General features: G+C 41.4%; 1 protein-coding gene across 3 annotated transcripts in view; it reads left to right on the top strand.

The window, feature by feature from the left end:
* The window catches only part of RIMKLB (ribosomal modification protein rimK like family member B), a 170,574-nt gene that overhangs the window by 35,196 nt on the left and 118,894 nt on the right, over positions 1–16,484 (top strand). The gene's annotated exons all lie outside the window — the stretch shown is intronic.

Genomic DNA, 16,484 nt, shown 5'->3' with positions numbered 1-16,484 from the left:
TGGTTCCTCACATAAGAGCCCTCTTTTCTGCTCAGCCTTTTGCCGGGGAGAGATTTTCATTCTTTTCATAATGTTACATGTCTAACAGGCCCAGCCGGTAGCTGGGAAGTAGAATAACTATACCTGAGATCTGAACTCAAGTCAGCCCTTTCTTCCATAGGATCCATGCAATACTGTCATGGTGGTTAAACCAATCCCACAGGCTGTAATCAGATTGACCATATCAACTCAGCTTTCTCAGAGCTACAGAGAAGGATTTTCCCCTGTATTACTGTGTCACTTAGAATTGGGTTTGGCTATATATGTCAGGCAAACTCAATGAATTACTTACAGAAGATGTAATTTCTTTCCCACATAAAACATGTACATGACTAGCAAGTAATCTAAATCTAATTGAAATATGTTTGGAGCTCTTTATTTTGTCAACAGAGTATCTGTGGGTCTCATTTTCAGCCAGAGTGTTTTTCTCATCTCAGCTCAATGATGAGGCTTGAGTCTCAGCCATACCAAGGGGAAATGAAATGCTGTGTATCAGGAACCAAAGAATAGGGGTTGTGGGAGAGAAAATAGAAAGGTGGCTATGGGGGACACCTGATTGGTTATATGTTGAAGCATACAACTTGATCTCCGGTCTGGGTTTTAAATTTGAACCCCACGTTGGGTGTGGAGATTACTTTTTAAAAGGTAGAGTCGGGGATCTCTGGGTGGCTCAGAGTTTAGTGCCTGCCTTCCGCCCAGGGTGTAATCCTAGAGTCCTTGGATCGAGTCCCACATCAGGCTCCCTGCATGGAGCCTGCTTCTCCTGCCTGTGTCTCTGCCTCTCTTTCTCTCTCTCTGTGTCTCTCATGAATAAATAAATAAATAATCTGAAAAACAAACAAAAGGGTGGAGTCAATTCCTCCAAACTGGTTTCTGAAGCAGAATTATCTGTGGATATTTATTTATTTCATCTGTAATGTAGATTTGATACGGTGTTGGCAAAATCTATTAATACAACATGAGTACATTCTTGTATATCTTGCATTTGAATATCATACTTTTCACTGTATAGACTAAAGATTTTCTCCAAAAGATGTAAATACTTTAAATATTTATTACTTGAAAATGAAGGTGGTGCAGAGAAAAAAATCTGTTTTGATGTTCTGCTTTGGGACAATTTAGAAAGTGCTCTTGTAAGTTATAAAATGAAATTCATTCAATTAATTTTTGTTAAAGATTTTATTTATTCATGAGAGACAGAGAGAGAGAGAGGCAGAGACATAGGCAGAGGGAGAAGCAGGCTCCCTCTTGGGAGCCTAACGTGGGACTCGATCCCAGGACTCTGGAATCACACCCTGAGCCAAAGGCAAATGCTCAACTGCTGAGCCACCCAGGCAACCCCCAATTAATATTTATTGAAGGCCTACTATGAGAAAACATAAGGCTGAGCTTTGAAGGGGAACAATGATGCATACTGTAATTCTTCAAGGAATTCATTTTCGTTTAAAGCTTCAAAAATAGATAATGAGATGACAATATGAAAGAATTAAATGTCAATGAAAGACAAATCTGAAATTACAGAATCAGGGGTGCCTGGGTGGCTCAGTCCATTGTGGGTGGTCATGGAATCCACCCACCACCCACCCCCCTTCCATCCCCCCACCCCCCCGTCCCTCTCCTTCTGCTCCTCCCCACACTCTCTGTCTCTGTCTCTCTCTTTCAAATAAATAAATAATCTTAAAATAAAAATTATGGGATCCCTGGGTGGCGCAGCGGTTTGGCGCTTGCCTTTGGCCCAGGGCGCGATCCTGGAGACCCGGGATCGAGTCCCACGTCGGGCTCCAGGTGCATGGAGCCTGCTTCTCCCTCTGCCTGTGTCTCTGCCTCTCTCTCTCTCTCTCTCTCTCTCTCTGTGTGACTATCATAAATAAATTTTAAAAAAATTATAGAATCATAGTATCTCAGAGTTGGAGGAATCTTAGTGTATATCTAGCCTTATGCTTCTCGAAATGACATGCATATTTGGAGATATTCCTAAATATGAGTGCATGACAGGATATTAGGGAGCAGATCAAACCTGTAGGATAAATATGTCATGCTATCCTAGAACACAAAAGGTTTCCAAAGATTAGGGGGAAATAGCATTTTTATTTTATGTATTTACTTATTTTTTCCTAAGTGGAAAGAATGTACCAAACATACTTTGTGCTTTTCTTAAGCAAATGACAAAGACCTAGTTTACCAGCTTTAGTTTTTTAAACTGAAGCTTAATATTACTTATTTATTTTATTTATTCATGAGAGACACAGAGAGAAAGGCAGAGACATAGAGGGAGGAAGCAGGCTCCTCACAGGGAGCCCAATGTGGGACTTGATCCCCAGAAGGGGATCTTACCCTGAACCAAAGGCAGATGCGGGGATCCCTGGGTGGCGCAGCGGTTTGGCGCCTGCCTTTGGCCCAGGGCGCGATCCTGGAGACCCGGGATCGAATCCCACATCGGGCTCCCGGTGCATGGAGCCTGCTTCTCCCTCTGCCTATGTCTCTGCCCCTCTCTCTTTCTCTCTCTGTGAATATCATAAATAAATAAAAATAAAAATAAAGAATCTGTAACAAAGGCAGATGCTAACTGCTGAGCCACCCAGGTGTTCCTTAATATTACATATTTAAACAACTGTCAAAATTTACTAAGTTGCCAGCATTAAAGAACAACTGGAAAAACATCCTCAGTTTGTATTAAACGAGAAATGTATTACCATTAATGCTTTAATATCTCTCACTACTAAATACTGAAAAAATTGAAATTATTTTGTGGAAGATTCATCTTGGCCATATTTTTTTAAAGATTTAAAAAAATATTTTATTTGTCAAAGAGAGAAGGAGCACAAGCAGAGGAGAGGCAGGCAGAGGGAGAAGCAGGCTCCCCACTGAGCAAGGAGCCAGATTCAGGACTTAATCCCCTGACCCTGGATCATGATCCGAGCCAAAGGCAGACACCCAACCAACTGAGCCACCCAGGTGTCCCCATCTGTTGATGTTAACTTCACAGCAGGCTGGCTCTACTTGGCTCATGCTGCAAATACAATGGAAAAGCAGGTCCATATTGGTGCTAGTGTATGAAAGAATCCTGGCCACCTTGGATTACATTTAATAAAAAAGCAAGGATTATTTGAAGTAGAATATAATATGCACATTTGTTTTTCTTATTTTTATAGCTTTTCCCCAATATGTAAAATGTAAAAGTTCTTAAAACATGGAAGATTTCAGAGATGATTATTCTCCCTTGTATGTATGTAGAGTAAGCCCACATCTGGCAGGCACACAAGTGTGACAGCTAATATAACATCATGTAAATATTAAGAATTAAACAGATCCCATGGAAATTTCAGCCTAGTGTGGGTTGTTTGGGATTGGATCCTCAGATGCTCAGCATTTATTTGCTCTTTAATAGGATGTTTGAATGGGGGGGGGGAGATTTTGAGGAACAATGGTTCTCTAATTCTCCATAGGAAGCGTGAATCCTAAAGCATCCCAAACAGTGGTCTCCTAACCTCTTGTATAATTCTAGTCACAGGACATACATCACCCACTTAGCTGTAGAAAGTGAGCTCAGATACCTACTGTGTGTGAACCTGAAACTGAGATACTTGGAATTTGTGGAATACGCCTGAAAAAAACTTTTCATCCTCTCTCCAGGTAACAGAAGCTCCATGAGCAAAATCAGGGACTATTTTGATGTATTTCATCTGTTTTAGCAACAATGAGTAGCTTAGTTTGGTATGAATGATGGCTCACAACAAAATAATGATCACAGGTAAAATTGAGATGTTATTCATATTTCATGTAATCTTCTTAAGGAATGCTTTTGGATATATTTTTTTAAGATTTTATTTATTATTTATTTAAAAAATTTTTTTTAATTAATTTTTATTTATTTATGATAGTCACACACACAGAGAGAGAGAGAGAGAGAGAGAGAGAGAGAGGCAGAGACACAGGCAGAGGGAGAAGCAGGCTCCATGCACCGGGAGCCCTACGTGGAAATCGATCCAGGGTCTCCTGGATCAGGCCCTGGGCCAAAGGCAGGCGCCAAACCACTGCGCCACCCAGGGATCCCTAAGATTTTATTTATTGGGATCACTAGGGTGGCTCAGTAGTTGAGCATCTGCCTTTGGCCCAGGGTGTGATCTTGGGCTCCTGGATCGAGTCCCACATTGGGCCTCCTACGTGGAGCCTGCTTCTCCCTCTGCCTGTGTCTTTGCCTCTCTGTCTCTCATGAATAAATAAATAAATATTTTTTAAAAAGATTTTACGATCCTGGAGACTCAGGATCGAATCCCACATCGGGCTCCCGGTACATGGAGCCTGCTTCTCCCTCTGCCTGTGTCTCTGCCTCTCTCTCTGTGTGTGACTATCATAAATAATAATAATTTAAAAATATATTAAAAAAAAGATTTTATTTATTCATGGGAGACACAGAGAGGCAGAGACACAGACAGAGGGAGAAGCAGGCTCCCCACAGATCAGGGAGCCAGATGTGGGACTTGATCCCAGGACCTCGGGATCACGACCCAAGCCAAAGGCAGATGCTCAACCACCAAGCCACCCAAGTGCCCTTTTAAGGAAAGCTTTTGAACAAAGTGGAGAATTATATACCTTGCATAATGGCTGTAAATCAAAAGCTACTATAGAGGCATGACTTGTCCAGCATAAGAAAATAATTTTTTTTTTCTCAGAAAGCTGTATTCCTGCTTCCCTTTCTTTTAAAGGAAGGAAAATGACATCTCTTCTAAGTACCATAGCATTTTTCATTGGCATTTGGAGCTGGTACAGTTAAAAAGACAATTCTGCAGGGTTTCATTTTGCTATTTTTAAAACTTTCCTTACTAATTACCCTCTCTCCTCACCAACTTCTCTTGAAAAACCACAGGACAACCTGGTGAGTTTATTTTTGACAAAAACAACAAGATTTGGAAATTATGCCTCTGACTGGGTGAAGGTTTGGACATCTGGACTTCACCACCACTGATCTTCACCATGGGAAGCCAGAGGTGAAGTTTCATTCTGGCCAGCACAGGAGGCCAAAAGGCCCCCTGGGAATCCTCCAGGGCACACATTCCTGGGTCTGTGAGCCAAGATGCTCAGATAATGACTCCCCAGGCCACTATTTTTGGACACCAGGTAGATTGTTCAATATGATACTTTCTTGTTTTTGAAAAAGCCCAAAAAAGGGATCCTTGTGGGTAAAGTGTGGGTTTTGGAGTGCTTCAACTTCTGCATTTCCTGATTTTTGTTTTTCTCACTTGAGTACCAGACACATTACTGAATTTCTCTGGGGTATCAAGAAACTGAGGGACAGATCTTTAAACATATACAGGAATTACTCACTCACCTTCTGCTGTGCAGCTGCCCAGGTCTCATTGAGGTTGAGAGAACCAAAAAAACAAGTATTCATCAAAAGCCTAGTGCTGGGCAAAGGGCTGAAGAAAAAGTTATTTTCGATGGGAAAAGTCACGGAAGAAGCTTCATTGATCATGCACATAATGAAAAATAGTATAGGGTAGTGGGAAAAGTTAGGTTTTGAAATTAAGTACATTAAGAGTTGAATTGTCTCCACCACTTCCTAGCAAAGTGTCTGAATGTGTTTCAGTTTCCCCACGTGTAAAATGTGAACAAAAATAGTAAAAACAGCTAACCTTTATTGTGCACATACTTTAGGTCAGGTTTTGTGCCAAGCATGTTACATATATTTTACTTTAGTATAGGAGATAGAAACTATTATCCCAACTTTCAGGCATGAGCACTGAAGCTCAGATTTGAAACTATTATCTTGCAGGATTCTTAAATATAATGTAAGCAAGGGACTCCTCCTGTTGCCTAGTGCATGGCAGATAATCTATAAAGAACACCTGATTTTATAAAATATTATAGAATGGATATATTTAGAAGGCCAGATCTTTCAAAATATCAATTGTGATCGTCAGCACATTATGGGAGAACATGGTTTTCTGATTAGTAGCAAAGTATGAGTGAGGAGTTTTGTGGTTCTCACACTTCAGTGTGAGTGAGTGTATAAAATTGCAGATTCCAGTATTTAATCCCTAAAGAGTTTATTCAGTAAGTCTGGAATGCAGCCCAGGTTCTCTGCCTTCCTGACAAGCAGCCTTTCATTCCAAAGCAGGTGGTCCGGTTGGACCTAAATTTGAAAAATATTGGCTGAGAGGAGCTCAAATTTCTCCCAACTCTAAAATTCTGTTTGTATGACCTCACTCTAAAATTTTGTGTTTGTATGACTTCAGAGTTTTGAAAAATTGGTGTGTGTTTGCTTCATTGCTTTTTAGCCATTTGGAATGCCAGGGAAAATTAGAGATGCTCCAAATAACATGGAGATCTTTTCTCTTTTTGTGGGTAGGTGCATTCCAAAGACCAAATTCCATGTTGTTTGTTTGCTCAGTGATATAATATAAGGAAGGATAATTGCAATCATGACAAAATATCTCTAAAGTGGATAAGGGACAGGCCTAAAGAAAGTATGACATCTAATAAACAATATGTTACCCATAGAATTGCCATTCTCCTATTTCTCTTTTAACTAGTCTGGGACACTTGAAATAAAATCACCTTCTGCTCTAAGGAAGTCCTGGCACCATATTGGCAAATTCTTCCTCTGTTTTTATAGAGTCTGTGCTGATCATTGCCTTTCTTCTCAATAATTGTTCTGTCACTAATTAAATCACAGCCCTCTTGGTTTTATTATATTGTGTTCTTTAAAAAAAAAAAAAATTTATCCATGAGAGACACACAGAGATAGAAACATAGGCAGAGGGAGAAGCAGGCTCCCTGCAGGGAATCAGATGTGGGACTCTATCCCAGGACCCCAGGATCATGCCTCAAGCCAAAGGCAGACACTCAACCACTGAGCCACCCAGTCATCCCTATTATATTCAGTATTCTTGATGAGATTTGAGAAAGAACTGCTTGATATCAGTAGCTCCAAATTGTTACCTGGTTTCCTCTTCCCCCATGACCCTCACATCTTTCCTCCTACTCCACTCAATCAACATGTGGCTAAAAGTACCAACAAAGATCTCTTCACTTTACCAGAGGGGAACTGGAAGAGCTAACTACATCACTAATACTAGAAAAAACATTACTAGTACACTCAGCATTTTCATTAATTCATTCAGCATGGTCCTGGCTCCCACACATTCTGGTTACTTTAGACCTCCATCCACAGGTTCCATGGAGCAGGTATGGCTACAGATTGAAACAAGTAAAGTCAAAGTTCTCCCTATTGGGACAGTTATTTTGGATATGCTCTGTAATTAGTTGCTTATGCCCCATACAACCTTTTTAAAAATATTTTATTTATTTGAGAAAGAGAGAATATGTGAGTGCATACACATGCAAGCAGGGGGAGGAGCGGAGCAGAGGTGAGGGAGAGGGATGAATAGACTCTGCTGAGCTCTGAGCCTGATATGGGGCTTATGACCCTAGCTAAAACCAAGAGATAGATACTTAACTGACTGAGCCACCCAGGCTACAGATAATCTTAACAAGCAGGGTTATGGCAGATACAATAGGTCACAGCGTATATGATTCCATTTATATGAAATATTCAGTATAGGTGAATCCTGAGAGGCAGAAAGCAGATTGGTGGCTTCCCAGGGAGTAGAGGGAGGAGGAATTGAGAGTAATTGCATAATGGATATGGAGTTTTTCTTTGGGGTGATGAAAAAGCTTTGGAAATAGAGGAGCACCTGGTTGGCTCAGTCAGAAAAATGTGCAACTCTTGATCTTGGGGTCATGAGATGGAGACCCATATTGGGTTTACTTAAATAAGTAAACTTAAAAAGTTTTGGATGTTTTGGAAGATATGTACAATTTGCATACTAAATGTTGCTAAATTGTACACTTTAAGATAGTTTTATGTTATGTGAATCTCATAAATTCTTGATTAATTCAGAGACTTCTGAATAAACAGCCATAAAAAGGAGGAGATGATGACAGGGCTATTCTCATTATGCATGATGTTAGTCATTAGTATGGAAGACAGTCTAGAGTAAGGGAAGCAAAGGTGATATACACCCTGGGACAAAGGAGAGGATAGTAATGGGAATGGGAGGGACGAACTGAGATATAAATGACAAATTCACTTGACCAACACTCGGGGAGCAGGTGCTAATGGGGAACTGAAGGCTGTGGGTGCGGCTGTACAAAATGAAGGGCCTCTTTGTTTCTTAACAGGAGGAAACACAATACTTTTTAGTATAAATTAAAGCATTGCTTTATCTCTAATCAAAAATTAAACCTGAAAACAAGAAAACGTATGCCATTGTAGAATACCAAAGGTGTTACAGATTGAGTAACAAAGAAGTTACTCTAATCTCATTGAGGGAAAGTCACCATGTCTTACTTGACTGTATTCCCAGCACTGTGCCAGGCATGGGTAGTCAAATGTTGCTGCTGATCAGGTACTCTTCTAATCATCTAATTCACTTAATCTTACAATGGCCGTAGGCATTTGGTATCATTGAGTTCTTCTGAGGCACAGAAAGTTTAGGATCACAATGGTGGAATTAGGCTTTGCACCCAGGTAGTCTAGCTTCTGTTTGTGTTCTGAAACACTTGCTATATTTCCTGAAAGAATCAAAGAAATAATAATTAAAAGACTGACTAGTCAACAAACATAGATTCTCTTTATCCTTCTGAAGAGAGGAAAAAATCTGAATGTCTTTGGCACTTCCCATGTTATTTCTTCTGGCCAGATTCATTGCTCTCGACCATTGGCTGTGTGCAAAAAATTTCCGAGTAGCCTAGTTCCTAGGTAGTCTATGGCAGCATGTGAAAGCAAGCCAACACCTGCTTTCCACCTTAATTTTAATAAGGGAGCACACATCACATTCCTCACAGGGTAAAAAAAGCATTGGGCACCCTGTGATAATTAAGGAAACAAATAAGTAGTATTGTATCATCCAGTTCTAGTCTCCAAAATTAATAAAACCTTCAGTCTGTCCTGTAAAATTAGTGACCTCTAGCAGAAACAATTGTATACGTATCTTTGGCAATGGTGATGTCTGAAACTAGCCTTTGACGACATGCTAACCATGTGGAAAAAATTGCTGTTTTTCCATTAGGAGTGGACTAGTAAATTTGGTTATCTAAAGAGTCTAATTTTGAGGGACGCCTGGGTGGCTCAGCGGTTGAGCATCTGCCTTCAGCTCAGGTTGTGATCCCGGGGTCCTGGGATCAAGTCCCACATCAGGCTCCCCGTGGGGAGACTGCTTTTCCCTCTGCCTATGTCTCTACCTCTCTCTCTCTCTGTGACTCATGAATAAATAAAATCTTTTTTAAAAAATCTAATTTTTATATTTAAGTATACTGTATTTTTTGTACCAATTTTTGAAAAGTCTAAACTTTCTTACAAACCTTTGGCAACTCAAATACTTCTGACTTTTAAATACTTTGTCTCCGGGATCCCTGGGTGGCTCAGTGGTTTAGCACCTGCCTTCAGCCCAGGGCATGATCCTGGAGTCCCTCGCTGGGCTCTCTGCATGGGGCCAGCTTCTCCCTCTGCCTGTGTCTCTGCCTCTCTCTCTCTGTGTCTCTCATGAATAAATAAATAAAATCTTTAAAAATAAATAAACAAACAAATAAATAAACACTTTTGTCTCCAAATCTTCCTTTTGCAATGGAAGGAACATTAAGTTTTAGAATTCATGGGTTCAGCCTTCTTTCCACTCTGCTACATTTTATGAAGTCAGCAGTACTTCTTCACTTCTCAAAACCTTATTCTCTGTCCCCAAAATAGAAGCAATGATCCCCTTAAATGCTCACCTTGTGGATTGTTCTCAGAATGAAATATGAGGTTCCTAAAATACAAAAAACAACCTGATAAAAAAAAATTTAAGTGAAATGTAGTCTGGGTTAGTTGGAGTAGGAGGTGGCATCATGTGAATCACCATCCACCACAAGTTGAGTGCCAGGACTCCAAGAGCTGGGGCATCTACTGAAGGCTAGGCAGGCTGAACAGGTTTCTGGCCAGATGAGCCAATTATACCTTCAACCAAGTTGTGCCAAAAATGTTTGAATCACACCAGCCAGCCACCTCGGTTCCTTTCTTGGACCATTGGAAGATGAAGTTTCCTGGCCCAGATGACAAAACAGCTGTGTTGTAGGGACAGTATCAGATGGCCTTGTATGTCCCCTACATGCCAAACTATCTGTTTGCACTGGCACACCCACAGGCTCAAGGGCAGAGACCCGATCAGTACCTTAGACCAGCTGGCCCCAGGGTTCCCCAAGGGATGTGGTGCCATAGTGACCTGCACTCCCATTCTCCAAAGGGCCAAGAGGTGTATGGGCATTTGGGCAAGGTCTTGCAGAAACGGGCATAGCCAACCAGACCCTAAGTGCTCTCTAAGGGCCGAGCATGCCAGGGGTGGAGGATGTCTGCCAGAGCCTGCAAAAACTCACCCTGGATCCTGCTCTCTCATTAAGATTTTAGATGTGGAAAAAAAATTTTAAATTAGAAAACTTGAATTAGAGAGAAACTAGTATTAGTGATATTGTACACCTTTTGCAGATTTCCACACCTGTCTGCTCAGTGGCTAACCAGCAAGGGTTACCTCATTTTGTAACAAGAGAAGGAAGAGCCAACCTACTCAAGAATAGTTAGGGAGAAATCCATCCATTTTAGGCAGAAAAAAAATCTTATTTTATTAAATATGTAATATTACAAGTGCTAACCCTTTTGAATACATGATCTTGTTAATTCTCAGAACCACTGCTAAGGTAGATGTATTCCCATAAATCTACAGTTGAGCAGGAACATACAATTACTGAGTGCTATGTCAGGACTGGCCCTGAAACAAACACAGATTCCTTTATGTTAAATTAAACAGGATGATATAAATATATTTTTTGTTTTTTCTTAAAGATTTTACTTATTTATTCTTGAGACACAGAGAGAGAGGCAGAGACATAGGCAGAGGGAGAAGCAGGATCCCTGCGGGTAACCTGATGGTGGGACCTGATCCCAGGACCCTGGGTCATGACCTGAGCCAAAAGCAGACAGTCAACCACTGAGCCACCCAAGTGTCCCTAAATATATATTTTATTATACCTAGAACCATGTTGATTTGAGTGTAGGTGCCCCATGCATAGATATTTTTTAGTTGCTATTTTTAGTTGCTATTTTTTAGTTGCAAGAGAAATTATTCCTGCCCTATGTCATTACAACATCCTGTAATTCTTATGAATTGTACTTACACATTCTTTTTTTTTTTTTAATTTTTATTTATTTATGATAGTCACAGAGAGAGAGAGAGAGAGGCAGAGACACAGGCAGAGGGAGAAGCAGGCTCCATGCACCAGGAGCCCGATGTGGGATTCGATCCCGGGTCTCCAGGATCACGCCCTGAGCCAAAGGCAGGCGCCAAACCGCTGCGCCACCCAGGGATCCCTGTACTTACACATTCAATCTATAATTTATGAAATATTGTACTTGATCACTTATCACACTGCCAGATCTTTCTATCCCACTTCCTGTGAGATATTGGCAACATAAGAGCATAGTTTAACATTACCAAGTTAATGATTACCTTCCAGCAAACTAGTTTCTCTGAGTAACCAGTTGAGGAGCTGTCATTCATGATTTTATATGAACATTTTCGAAGTAATTTTTGTTTTCAACACATTGATTTTGAGGTTAACATTACACATTTTCATAAACTTATTTATATTAATAATACTTTGTTGGGGCGCCTGGCTGCCTCAGTCAGTGGAGCATGCTACTCTTGATCTCAGGGCTGTGAGTCTGAGCCCTGTGTTGGGTATAGAGATTACTAAAATAAATAAAATCTTTAAAAAAATTGGTTTCCCTTCCTCCCCAAATCTCATCCCTTTTGGAATGGATGGATAGATATATGGATGTAATTTTATACAAATGGAAGAAAACTTTTTCTGTGCAGTCTTCATTATCCTTTATTGTAACTCCTTGCATTTGACCTTTAGGGACAGAACAACGTATTAGGACACAGTGTATAATGACATAGTTGAAACATCAATGCCCATCAATCAATCCCTTACGGATCATTTGGGTTATTTTCCATTAAACTGTTTCTTTAAATTTGCTCAGAGTTCATCTGTTCCCTTTTTTTCCAGATTAAGGGAGGAGGTGAATCTCACAAAAATTTAAGAGATCATCCTGAATTCAATCCTCATGGATTATCATCTAAATTTAACAATATACTCCATAGGGATCCCTGGGTGGCACAGCGGTTTGGCGCCTGCCTTTGGCCCAGGGCGCGATCCTGGAGACCCGGGATCGAGTCCCACGTCGGGCTCCCGGTGCATGGAGCCTGCTTCTCCCTCTGCCTGTGTCTCTGCCTTTCTCTCTCTCTCTCTCTGTGTGACTATCATAAATAATATATATATATATACACTCCATAAAGCTACACATATGGTAGGTAAATCCGCAAAAGAAAGGAAAAGGGAGAGAAAAAAAAAATTAGCAGAGCTAGAGAAAAGGAACCCCTGGTTTAGTCAAGAAAAAACCAGAACCTTCCTGAAAGTGATTGGACAAATTGAAATTAAAAAAAAAAAAAAAAAAAAAACAAAAAAAAAACACCTTCATCAGCTATTAAAAAAAAAAATGAAGGTTTGAGGTGAAATGAAGCTCAATTTGTCAACAGGAAGCTATGGGCTCTGCACCTCTATTTATATAAATAGCATTTGCTTTTTCCATCTTTGGTTCTGCCCAGAAGTTGTTGTCTGACCGCTGCTTCTGGCTCTGCTTGACTGGTTTTTAGAAAAAAAGAAAAGAAAAAGAAACTGTGGCCACATGTTCCTTTCTCTACCACACACAACCTCTACAAGTCACTTTCCCTGAAGTTTGGTTAGTGAAAATGCTAAATGATACAGGATTTCAATGTTTATTGGAGTGTTGTATTTTTTTTTTAAGTTTTTTTTTTTTTTTTTTTTTAATGATAGTCACAGAGAGAGAGAGGCAGAGACATAGGCAGAGAGAGAAGCAGGCTCCATGCACCGGGAGCCCGACGTGGGACTCGATCCCGGGTCTCCAGGATCGCGCCCTGGGCCAAAGGCAGGCGCCAAACCGCTGCGCCACCCAAGGATCCCTGGAGTGTTGTATTTTTAACCAAATCTGCCTCCCCGAGTTGACAAAATTATAAGGACAGTCCTGACTTCTTTCTGCTGTGCTCTTGAGGTCTTTCCATTCTACCCTGTAAAGTTCCAGGTCTCTCGGGACCTCTTTGCCACACTTTCCAAATTCCCTTTTCCCATCAAGTCTGTGAATTGCCGTCTTCCAACATTCTGGTCCCTTGCCTTGATGCCAACCTGTCATTCTCTCCCATCTGCTAACTCCCCTTGTCTGGGGTCTGGGAGTTTCTTCTCAGATTTCTTTCTTCACTGGGTTACAGCTGCTTCGGTACTGAAGGCAGGGTAACCCAAGAGGCTGCACCGTAAGTTGTTTGCACCTCTGACCTGTGTAACACATTTGGTTTGACACAAACACCCTGAGGCAGAGGAGGGAGGGGCTTGCGGCTAGCAACATCCACTGATTGATGTCATCAAAAGTAAGGCCCAAAAGTGGGGAGACCAGCTGGAGTTTGCACCATCTGCTTGTGAGTCAAAAGAATACTTAAGAGAAAGTGTGCACCGAAATATATTTAGAGTATAGTGCACACGTGAATTTCCCATTCAAGGAGAATTTTCCTAAGCATGAAGTGTGGAAAACATTAGGCTCAGAGCAGGAGCAGTTCAATTGTGGAGGAGGAAACAAGAGATAACCTCACAGGTGGGCAGATGAAGGTGCCATCCCATCTTTCAAAATACCAGGGGGACGCCTGGGTGGCTCAGAGGTTGAGCGTCTGTCTTTGGCTCAAGGTGTGATCTCAGGGTTCCAGGATCAAGTCCTGAATCGGGCTCCCTGTGAGGAGCCTGCTTCTCCCTCTGCCTATGTCTCTGCCTCTCGCTCTGTCTTTTCATGAATAAATAAGTAAAAACTTTGAAAAAGAAAGTACCAGGAAGACATTCAATCTCAAAAAGATACTCTCCTAAAGATACTTTCACCAAATCCTTTAATTCCAAGGCTAAAAATGCACTGATATGTTTCCAAATATTTTTCATCAAAATATAAATGCCTTGGGACACCTGAGTGGCTCAGTGGTTGGTTGAGCATCTGCCTTCGTCTCAGGGCATGATCCTGGGATTCAGGATCAAGTCCCACATTGGGCTCCCTACAGGGAGCCTGCTTCTCCCTCTGCCTGTGTCGCTGCCTCTCTCTCTGTGTCTCTCATGAATAAATAAAATCTATCTCTCTATATATATTTATTAATAAATTCCTTGCTGAAGAGCGATATCAGTTGTACTCACCAGGAAAGGGATAGTATTAATGCCTACAAGAGTAAAAAATTTTCAAAGCTTTTCATGGGAGGAACAAGGAATGAAAACTAGAACATCAGAAATGGGGCAAAGATGAAAAACAAGGAGGTAAATGAAATTCTGCCAGTGGACAAGAGAACAGAGGGAAAGAACAGGACCGTGGCTTCTGGCTGGCCCAGTTGGTTGAGCGATTGACTCTTGGTTTCAGCTCAGGTTGTGAATTGGAACCCCACTGTTGCCCCCCACCCCTGTGAGGTCCCCTATTCTGCTCTATACTCGGGGGGGGAGTCCGCTTATGGTTCTCTCCTTCTCCTCCTCCCTCTGCATTCTCTCTCCTTCTCTTAAAAAACAAAAACAAAACAAAAACCAAAAACAAACAAACAAAAAAACCAGGACCAGGCACCTGGGTGGCTCAGTGGTTGAGCAACTGCCTTTGGCTCAGGTCGTGATCCCAGAGTCCTGGATTTGAGTCTCGCATTGGGTTGCCTGTGGGGAGCCTGCTTCTCCCTCTGCCTATGTCTCTGCCTCTCTCTGTGTGTCTCTTATGAATAAATAAAATCTTAAAAAAAAAAAAAAAAACAGGACCAATACAATATCCTGAAACTAATCTGGGACTGTCTTTATGAGAAAGTTGTGGCAGAAAATAAGAATCTCTAAGCATAAGGAAAGAAAGAATGGGCAGCAAGTTAGAAATGTTGGTTTACATATCAAGAGTTAAAAAGGTAGAAAATATAAGAACAATGAGAACTAGGAAAACACTGAAATATGATCATGCAGAAGAGAAGTGAGAATAAAGCATGAAGCTTTACCTAGGAAGACTGTTGGGACTGAAGGGGGCAAAAAGAAAAAGAATTCTCTGAATTGAATTTTCTGGAGGAGAGTAGATTTGATGTGTTGGAGAACCAATGGCAAAGTTGTGGAGTGAGGAAGGATATAATAGAGAATAGTGGAATAGAACACTACTGGTGCTCTATTTGCAAAGTGGGATAAAACTGTAAATTGAGGTGGGGGTGCACCTGGGGGGCACAGTTGGTTAAGCCTCTGACTCTTGGTTTTGGCTAAGGTCATGATCTCAGAGTTGTGAGATTGAGCCCCAAGTCGGGCTCCACAGTCAGTACAGAATCATCTTGAGATATTCTCTCCTTCTGCTCTTCCCTACTACATGTGCTCACTCTCCCTAGAATAAATCCTTTAAAAAAATGCATATGAAAAAAAAATGCATATGGACACCTGGGTGGCTTAGTCATTGAGTGTTGGACTCTTGATTTCACTCAGGCCATGATCTCAGGGTCATGGGATCAGGCTCTGCGCTTAGGATGGAGTCTACTTGTCCCTCTCCCTCTGGACCCACTACCCACTCATATACTCTCTCCTCAAATAATATCTTTTTTTTTAAGATGTTATTTATTTATTCATGAGACACACACACACACACAGAGAGAGAGAGAGAGAGGCAGAGACATGGGCAGAGAGAGAAGCAGGCTCCACGCAGGGAGCCCGATGTAGGACTCAATCCCAGGACTCCAGGATCACTCCCTGAGCCAAAGGCAGATGCTTAGCCACTGAGCCACCCAGCTGTCCCTCAAATAATATCTTTAAAAAAGAAAAATTAAAAAAAATTATTTAAATGAAAAAACCATAAATTTTGATCTTTCTAGACATATAAGAGAACAAAGAAACAGATCAAAGGGGATCCCTGGGGATCCCTGGGTGGCGCAGCGGTTTGGCGCCTGCCTTTGGCCCAGGGCATGATCCTGGAGATCCGGGATCGAATCCCACGTCGGGCTCCCGGTGCATGGAGCCTGCTTCTCCCTCTGCCTGTGTCTCTGCCTCTCTCTCTGTGTGACTATCATAAATAAATAAAAATTAAAAAACAAAAAACAAAAAAACAAAAAAAAAACAAAGGGGATCCCTGGGTGGCACAGCAGTTTAGCGCCTGCTTTTGGCCCAGGGCGTGATCCTGGAGACCCGGGATCGAATCCCACGTCGGGCTCCCGGTGCATGGAGCCTGCTTCTCCTTCTGCCTGTGTCTCTGCCTCTCTCTCTCTCTGTGTGACTATCATAACTAAATAAAAATTAAAAAAAAAAAAAAGAAACAGATC

Source organism: Canis lupus, chromosome 27, assembly GCF_003254725.2.
Source record: "Canis lupus dingo isolate Sandy chromosome 27, ASM325472v2, whole genome shotgun sequence".
In the NCBI taxonomy this organism is placed as follows: Eukaryota; Metazoa; Chordata; class Mammalia; order Carnivora; family Canidae; genus Canis; species Canis lupus.
Note: the sequence above shows the minus strand (reverse complement) of the source record. Positions and strands in the feature narration are given on the sequence as shown.